Here is a 10,296-nt window from a genome sequence, read left to right as displayed (position 1 = left end):
TTTTATATAAATATATATATATATATATATATATATACATATATTGTATTTTGGGAAACTTTAATGGTGCTGCCAACTTTGGAAAAAGTCATCCCAATTTACTGTGTTGACTTGGCATTGTACAGAAATGGATAAATATATTGGTCTAGAAATATTAATTTATTTTTACTTTTATTTTTTATTTTGTTTCCATGTATACAGGGGTAACATATCATACTAAATATATAAGATCATATCTACATGGGTTTGATTACAGAAACTAATAAAGTATTCTCTAAATAATGAAAAAAAGAATAAGATAAGACTATAAGAGCGAGAAGCAATTTAAATATGTTCAGGGACCATTTTCATCTCAAGAATTAAGGATTATTTTAATGTTATATCATTGCCTTTTCTCTTTACTTTCCTTTTTAGTTTTAATTTAGGATTCCCTATTTTTTTTCCTTTTATTGAGTTTTCTATTTCTTTATTGCTTCTCGCTCTTATAGTCTTATTCTTTATAGAAGGTCATATCTACATGGGTTTGATTACAGAAACTAATAAAGATACCACTTCAGTCTCACCTGTTCATTCTGAATGGTTAGGTTCACTGTACTCCTCAGACCCTTTCAGTCCCTAGTTGCCTTGGTGATATCATTGCCAATTTCTTTTGGAAGTAGAAGCAGGGGTGCTGGTCTTGACATCCAGGGCAGATGTGGCACCAACTTTGCTGCTGCTACACCCAGGTATCTGACTTTGACCTCGTTGGGGTCGAATTTGGGTAACACAGTGGAGGTAATGGTGTTAGATGAAACTTGATTTAAGAAGACCTGAGGAAAGTTGCATCCATTTGATTTTGCTAAGCCTTACCTTGTTTCCTGTTAGTTCTTGTTTCTGTTTGACAAAAAGTCCTAATGAGTTATGGTAATGTAGAACTAAATCAAGTCTAATTTTGGTGCAACTTAGGGACACATAAATAGTACATATTTTTCAATTCAGTAAAGGTTTAGTTTCTGAAATTTCTATTCCTTCTTAATTTGACTTCAAATTTCACTTGCAATGCCTTGCTGAAAGCTGCCCAAAGTACCAACTCATGAGTTTATATTGATACTTCCAATCCCAATTTAGTTGGCTTCATTTAACCTCTTTTACATTACATCTGTATCCCCTTATTTTCACACCCAGAATATTGGTTCACATGTATACAAGGAATTACAGAATCAGAGTATCCCGTAAGTACTCATTTTATTCATCCCACATTATACACACAGCAGTCTCAGAATAACACCATTAGGAGTACTTGTCAGGACCCACAATCTGTGAATTAAGGCTAAGGGAGTTTGAGGCCAGTGCCCACATTGCCTTGTGAGCTTGGTTGGTATGTGGAGATTCTGCTTCGTTCCAGTCAGGGAAGGAAAACCCATAAAACTTTGGTGTTCAAAGGACAAGATAATATCTGTTGAGGACATGACTTCAAAACAATGCTGGAAAAGTTAAAGTCCCACTTTAGGGAAAGACTCAGGTGAGTTCCACTTTAGGGAAAGACTCAGGTTCCCTATTAACTTATATTCTACCCTTGTTCCTCTTTTACTAGCCTGAGGCAACCACCATCACTGTTCCTAAATCGCTCATCATCCCCTCTGATTGCTTCTGTGTACTCAATGTATTTATTGTGGCAGGCTTGGGGAAATCCTTTGTCTTCTGCCTAACGTGAGGCATTGATCTCCCAGACCCTTGTTTATCTACAAAATTGTCTTTGTCTTTTATCCTTTGCCATACCCCTCACGCAGATAGCTGTGGGCTTGGCTGTTCCCTGGTAATGGGTGCTAGAGCAGAGACCTACTTAGGCCTAAGAAGGAAGATTCACCCAAGTGAGGAAAAGGAGGACATGAGTTGGCAAGAGGACTCCAAGGAACAAATCCAGAGGCAGAAAGTGAAAGGTAAAGCACTTGGCACTATGGAAAGCTTTCAATTAGTTGGGAGGAGAATAGGGAAGGATCAGTCAGTAAAAGAACAAAAATAAGTATAGCTACTACACATGCTACTAATGCAGGCTGGAGCTCAGGTTAGCACCTGCACATTTTTTAAAATGTTGAGATTGTTAAACATAATCCATGGTTTCCCCAGGTGGAAACCTTGAACATTCAAATTGGAATAGAGTGGGTAAAAATTTAATAAAATTCAACACCCATTCATGATAAAAACCCTGCAAAAAATTGGAATAGATGGTCTATACCTCAATTTAATAAAGGCTATTTATGAAAAACCATCAGCCAACATCATATTGAATGGCCAAAAACTGAAAACCTTCATGTTAAAATCAGGAACAAGACAAGGATGCCCACTATCACCACTTCTCTTCAATATAGTTCTGGAAACATTAGCCACAGCAATTAGACAAGAGAAAGAAATTAAAGCAATAAAGATAGGAAAGGAAGAAGTTAAACTATCATTATTTGCTGATGATATGATACTCTACATTGAAGATCCAAAAAACTCCACCAAAAAACTTCTAGACTTAATTGACAGATTCAGTAAAGTATCTGGATACAAGGTGAATACCCAAAAATCAATAGCCTTTCTATACACAAATAACAGACAGACAGAAAGAGAAATAAGGGAAAAAATTCCTTTTACAATAGCATCCAAAAAAATGAAGTATCTAGGAATCAATCTAACAAAAGAAACAAAAGATCTCTACACTGAAAACTACAGCACTCTGAAAAAAGAAATCGAAGAGGATATAAAAAAATGGAAAGATATCCCCTGCTCCTGGGTAGGAAGAATCAACATAGTGAAAATGGCCATACTACCGAAACTGCTATATACATTCAATGCAATGCCAATTGAAATTCCAACACTATATTTCACAGAACTAGAAAAAAGAATCCAAAAATTCATTTGGAACCACAAGAGACCTAGAATAGCAAAAGCCATTATAGGCAACAGTCACATGGCACCAGGTGTAACAATTCCCAATTTGAAACTATACTACAAAGCCACTGTGATAAAATCAGCATGGTACTGGCAAAGAAATAGGCCTGAGGATCAATGGAACAGACTGGAAGACACAAAAACAAATGCAGATGTACTCAGCTACCTCATCTTCGACAAAGGAGCTCACCATCCTCAGTGGAGGAAAGATAGCCTCTTTAATAAATGGTGTTGGAAAAACTGGATATCAACCTGTCACAGATTAAAATTAGACCCTTATCTTTCGCCATGCACTAAATTAAAATCCAAATGGATTAAAGATCTAAATATTAAAACAGAAACATTAAACTTGCTGGAAAGTAAGTTAGGCAGAACTCTGGAAGACATTGGTATAGGAAAAGACTTTATGAACAAATCCTCAGTAGCACGGGAACTAGCAGAAAGAATCAACAACTGGGATCTCATCTTACTAAAAAGCTTCTGTACTTCAAAAGAAACCATTAGCAGAACTAAGAGACAATCTACAATGTGGGAAAAAATTTTTACCAGCTGTACCTCAGACAAAGGACTATTATCAAGGATATATAAAGAACTCAAAACAATCAGTCCCCCCAAATATAAAGACCCGATCCAAAAATGGGCATCCGAAATGAACAGACATTTCTCATACAAAGAAGTGAAAGCAGCAAGAAAATATATGAAAAAATGTTCCACATCACTGGTCATTCGAGAGATGCAGATGAAAACAACACTGAGATTCCACCTCACCCCACAAAGAATGGCTGCTATCAAGAAATCACACAATAACAAATGTTGGCGGGGTTGTGGGGAGAAAGGAACCCTCCTCCATTGTTGGTGGGAGTGCAGACTAGTGCAACCACTATGGAAATCAATATGGAGATACCTCAAAGAGCTTGGACTGGAGGTTCCATTTGACCCAGCCATCCCTCTGTTGGGTATCTTTCCAAGAGAACTAAAAGAATCATATCACAGAGAAGTATGTGCACCCATGTTTATAGCGGCACAGTTTGTAATAGCTAAATCTTGGAAACAACCTATTTGCCCATCCGTTGGAAACTGGATAAAGAAGATGTGGTTTTTCTATAAAATGGAATATTACTCAGCCATAAAGAGCGAGAGAATAGATTCATTCATAGGAAAATGGATACATATTGAAGATATACTCCTAAGTGAAATAAATAAGTCCCACATGTGTAAATACCAAATAGTTTCCCTGGTGTGAATATTCTGCAACAATGCATAAGATTCTAATAAGATTACTGACATTTAGAAATGGGAGGAAAGGAGCTAAAGGTGTAGGGAAGGTGTGATACGTAGGGGAAGAACAAAAAGGGAAAAGAAAAAAATGTGAGAGAATGAAAAGATGAAAATAAAGTGTTTGTAGATGGGGAGGGGAGGAGGGGGTGAAGGGAGGGCAGAGGTAAGGGGAAAAAATGAGAATCAAGACTTGCCATGTAAAGGTACATGATCCCAACAATGAATGTAACTGTACTGTATCCCTAAATGTACCAATAAACTCAATAAAAAAAAAATTTAAAAAGAGCTCATAGCAGAGGAGAGCCTATCTCTCCTGAGATCTTTTCAGCTTAGGGCCTTATTCATGGTGCCATGCTATGTTTAAGGGTACCCCACCCTGGCTGGAAGTACTACTTACCCTAAGAGTAACCTGGATAGAATATAAAGGACAGGAAGAGGGCTGCTGTTGTCACTGCCTGCATCTTGTGGCTTTTTAGCTTGCTGCCGTGGTGCCTTCTGACTACCACGAACTGTTTCTTCTCTGCCATGCCACCCTGCCTTTGCACCAGCCAACTATGAACTAAAATCCCTACAGACCGTGAGCTAAATAAACCTTCCCTCCTTTAACTTTGAGTGTCTGACATTTTGTCTCATCCATGAGAAAAGTAACTAACACAACCCTTGAGATTCATCTTCCCTTGGGGATTATCCACTAGTTATTGTCTTCTTGTAATAGAAATGAATGGCCTGTTTTCCCACAATGCCTTGGTCCGCATGTGGACATTAATTTACCTGCCTTTAATTTACCTCAGCTAAATCATGGGACCATTCAGCAATGACTAATAAGATTTACTCAAGGGCTGAGAAGAGCAAATGGAAATTAAACACAGGTGCTACTGCAGGCCCAGCAGGGGAAGTGTGTTAAGGGAGGGTAAGGCCTTTGCTCTCACTTTCTATGGTGAATCATGATTAATTTAGGCAGGGTCTGAAGATGCTTTCTGTACAAGGCCAAATACTGTACTAAAATGTTATCCTGTTGGGCCACATATAATCTCTGTGATGTTGCTGATTTTTCTTCTATAATACTTTAAAAATATAAACAAACAAACAAAAGCTGGGTGTGGTGGCTCACACATGTAACCCTGGCACTCAAGAGGCTGAGGCAGGAAAATCTCCATGAGTTTGAGGACAACCTGGGCTGCATAGTGAGTTCAAAGCCAGCCCAAATTACATAGTAAGACCCAGTCTCAAAAAACAAAAACAAAAACATTCTTAGCTTGTGGGATGAACAAAAAAGCAATGGTCTGAATTTGATCTATGAGCCCTAATTTACTAACTACAGCTTGAGATTCTTCTTTTTGGCTAGTGAGTGATTAAGAAATCACACAGTCCAAGTCTTACAGTGCATCATGATGAGAAATCTGGGGACAATTTTAACTTGCTATTAAAGAGGTGCATGGAAAGAATGCCCTTCCCCTGCAGTTATTTGTAGTGTGTGTGACATCAGTTGGCCACACTGAGAAAGCAAGCCCAGGAAGGAACAAAGGGAGAGCCTGAAGACAGTGGCAGGAAAAGAGGAATTAGCCAGGGTCTTTGATGACATCTTCAAAGAATTGCTCTAGACAGCTGGGATATAAAATAAGAGAAGAAAAAGAGTTTTATACTATTTATTTTATAAAGGTGGTTATGAGGCACATAAAATACTTTTCCTTGGACTTCCTGGTTTGCAGTAGAAAGCAGCCTTATTACTATAAACAGTAAGTCCCATTTATGTAGCAGTTAGTTTTGTGGGTGGCTTTGTGTGTTCACAGGCCACAGGCCAAGGTGCCAGCTCTAGACTTTTTATATTAGAGGAATCAAGAATGGCAAATTGATTGGATAAGGAGGTTAATGTTGTATGCACAACGATTTACTTAAGACTAGGGGTTGTTTTTCCATAGCAAAGAAAGGGGTATTTTCATGATTTTGAGATTCTAAAGTGTGCGCCTTCTACCACACTGGAGTTGTACAGGTCCAAATGTAAGAGGCATTCACAGCATCTCTTGTGGTAGTTTGGTTTTTTGTTTTCTTTTTCTTTTTTGGTACCGGGTATTGAACTCAGGATCTTGCGCTTGCCAGGCAGGCATGGCGTCTTGTGGTAGTTTGGATCAGTACTTTCCATTCCTTATTTCCTTTTGGTACTGGAATTATTCCTCTAAATCCTTTGCCATGGGCCTTTGCAGTACCTCTCACTCGAGGAGAAAGAGTGTATTTCTTCCACCTCACTAATGTTAGGTTTGTTTAAATCAATGTAATATGGGTAGAAGTGACAGTGTGTCAGTTGTTTGGGGATAGGGTAAAAAGGACATCATGTTTCTATTCAATATCCTTGTGTTCCCATGACCCACTAGAAAAAAGGAGTATGCCCCAGACAATTTATGCCCTATCAGTTTGACACCGCAGTTAAGATCTATGGAACAGATGGGAACCCAACCATTAGTTGGCCTTGCTGAACTCCTCCAGGTCTGTGAACCTCTGCCCATTCATGAACCCTTATAGGTTATGAAAAAATTCAAGATATTTTATAATTTAAAAATTCTATCTATTCTATCTAGTTTCAAGGCTAAGGGCAGATGTCTTCCTGTTGGGACAAAAGATGGGCGCAGTGCTTGAAACATTTGTGTCTGGTTCCAAAAAAGCAAGGCCTAGAGAGAAGGAGTGCTTTTTCCTCTTAGTCCCAGCCCTTCTTTCACACTCCCACATCCTGTCTCAAGACAAGGGTCTTCAGGATGACTGACATTATCAGTGTCTACTTCCTCCTAGGGAAACCCCATCCCTAACCACAAGAGGGTTCTACTTCCCACAAGATAAGAACACCAGAACATTACAGGGCAGCAACAGTGAAACTTTTAGAAACCGAGTGCCCAAACTGCAACCCAAAACCCACTTAATTATCGCAAAGTGCCTGCCAATCCTGAAATCAAACCTGAATACTGAGGTTTTATTTTAGAAAAAACAATTTATACATGAAGATCTTTTGTCTTAAAAGAAAAACAATAACAGAGCTTTCAATGACACAAATAGCTTTTTTATTGAAAGGTAAAAGTCGGCATTTGGCATGCTTTTGCATAATTAATGTGATCTTTGATGTTGTGCGCATGCTGGTAATTGGTCAAACCTCGGCTCACACTTCATGAGTCATAGTGATGTCTGGTGCTCCCACTATCTTCTGGAGCATGTGCATGGCCCCTGTGTGTGGTATTGTCTGGAGTTTGGCTGCTGGGGTGATGCTGGGTGACTTGGCTCAAGTGCTGACAGAGAGGACACATGACATAGGTTTGCCACCACTCTTACAAGAATCAAATAGAGGATCTTCCAGGAAACAAATAGAGGCAATTTCTAAGAGGGGAAGAAATCTTAAGGCCAGAGGAACAATAAATAAAACTCCTGCCAGTAAAAGATGATTTTAGTGGTTGATTTTATTTTATTTTGGGGACAGATTTGTATTATAATCACATTATATACCACAGGAGGAAAACTTCTGTTTTGCTCAAAGTGATGCTAGTCTACATTCTCTTATATAAAACACTTAAGCATATACCACCACCCAGGAAAAATTCCTTAGGTCTAAATAAGTTTTAGATTAAAGGATATTTTGGATTTTGAAGAAGTATATGTAAAAACTATTTTAAAAACTTTTATTTTTCTTTTAAAAGCAAGTTTTTCCCATCGCATAATGCACATTTGTAGGGAACTTGGTATTTTTTTAAAAATTAAGAAAGGCAAGTTTTATGTGTTATAATTTATACATAATAAATTGAACCCATTATAATTTTCTTAATAAGCTGAGGCCTTGTGCAGCCACCACCATAATCAAGGTTGAGACCATTTCCACCAGCCAGGGGCAGTACACAACAGTAGTCCCAATTGTTTGGGAGGAAGACGCAGGAGGATAGGTTGAACCCTGGAGTTTGAGACCAGCTGGCACAATACAGCAACACCTTGCATTAAAAAAAGGGAAGAGAAGACAAAATAGAAAAAAACAAAAACAAAAAAACCAAGCCACAAATCCCAATCAAAACAACAAAAAACATCCCATCACATTAGAAAGTTCCTTGCAATTTCCATCGTCGTAATCAAATTCCATAAATACATCCATATTTCTGAATGTAGATACTGACATCAAATGGAATACATAAATAATGTCAATGCCTTATGGCACATCTGGCCAGGTTTGCCTACTAAGGGAGCTTGCCATAAACTTCCAGATACTTTTCAGTTTTCAAAACTTTGGATCTTGAAATTGTTGATAAGGGATTACGGATCTGTTTTAAAAACTGCATAATGAAAAGCAAGTAAAAATGAAAATTACTCTTGCATATATCTGATGCTGCTTGTATCAAGAAATCTTGGACTTCCAGTAAATCAATTTATGAGCAAAGGAATTTAGGAATAATCTTTTGGTAACTTATTTAAGACAATTTTATTAACTAGTTTATGCTTTTGTACCTAGCAATATACAGGGCACATAATAGGTGCCCAGTAATATATTTTGGCTTGCTTTGTAATAATTTTCTTGCCTTCTCCATATTCCTGTCCTTAAAATGAACAGGTCAGTTCCACAGCCATACCAGCCACATGGGAGTTGCTTGAGAGCCACACATGGCCATAGTGACCAAACCAGCTAATAGGGAACAAGCATGCCATGATGGAAGGCAGATGCAGGTGCTCTTTTGTGTTTGCCATTTTTTCCCCAATAACATACACATTACTTGGAATTCAGTAGATGATCAATGACTACTTGCTAAACATTTTTAGTTCATCTGGAAAAGGCATCATGCAAATGTAAAACAAAGATTCTCTTATGAGAAATAGTACAGATGTTGCAGGAAAGAAAAAAGATTATATCTTATATGTAGCTTTCTTAATAGTTTTCAACCACTGAATGCTTACCATATTATACACCAGACACTGTGGTGTTTTATACATATTACCTTGTTAATCATCGCAACAGGTATATGCTCTATTCCAAATTTACAGATAAGGCCACCAAAGGAGAGAAAATTGCTTAAGTTCTTACAGCTATTAATATGCAGGGACAGCAGTTTGACCCAGAGGCCAAGCCAACCTGAACTTGTGTGATTATTTTTAATTAAAACCAGTTAAGTCTCTTTTCCCAGTATTGATACCTTTTTTTTTTGTTTTTGATGGAGCTAGGAATGGAACCCAGAGCCTTTGCACTGGGTTATAACCTTATCCCTTGAAAAAAAATTTTTTATTTTTTTTTAAAGTTGCCCAGGCTGGTCTCCAACTTGCAATAGACCTGCCTCAACTTTCCAGTTTGGGCTAGGAGGTCCCGGAAGGCCCAACAAAACTTAAATTCTGAGGCGGAGACAGACACTTCTCATTTAATTATTTACCCTTAGAATCCTAGGAAGCTGTTATTTTTACTCTGTAGTTGGGGAAAAAAAACTTCAACTTTATACACTCGTAGGTGGAGGTGCCAGAATTTAAAACCAGGACTACTGGACCCCAAAGTAATCGCTATTTCCACGCCGACCGGAGTCTCTGCTCCCCCGGTGTCTACCAAGCGGAACCACGCGGCCCGCATTAGCATTTAGAACCGTACCTCGCAGCTCTACCTTTACTCTTTTGTATTTTTCTATTTGTTCATCTGTGTAGTTCCTCTCACACAGAATTCAATGAATGATCTTAGTGTGGACGCCATGTAGTCTTATACATAGTGGGAAACTACAAGAAAGGGTAACTAAATGCAAACCATTTTGATTGTGTTAGTCTTAAGTGTAAGCTATATTGCAATAAAAAATACAGAAAGTCCCTTTCAAAATAAGTTTTTAACTCCCTGTGGACTCTCAGAGACTGTCAAGCGACTTTTACGGAAGGACTCGAACAGATTTAGCGTTTGTAAATATTGAGCCTTTCCTCATCTGGGCAAATCCAAAAGCGGGGGGGATACGGGAAATCGCGCCTCTAGAACAGACTTCGAGACAAGGAGAGTGATGCAGTGGGAGCAGGAGCGCGCCAAACGACCCCGCACTTCTGCAGATGGAACCTTCCGAGCCGGCTTTGACTGGGCGCCTCGCACGTCACGTGACGCCAGAGGGCTGGCAGAGCCGGGCGGAAAGA

Source organism: Fukomys damarensis, unplaced genomic scaffold, assembly GCF_012274545.1.
Source record: "Fukomys damarensis isolate Sample0158 unplaced genomic scaffold, DMR_v1.0_HiC HiC_scaffold_37, whole genome shotgun sequence".
Lineage (NCBI taxonomy): Eukaryota > Metazoa > Chordata > Mammalia > Rodentia > Bathyergidae > Fukomys > Fukomys damarensis.
Note: the sequence above shows the minus strand (reverse complement) of the source record.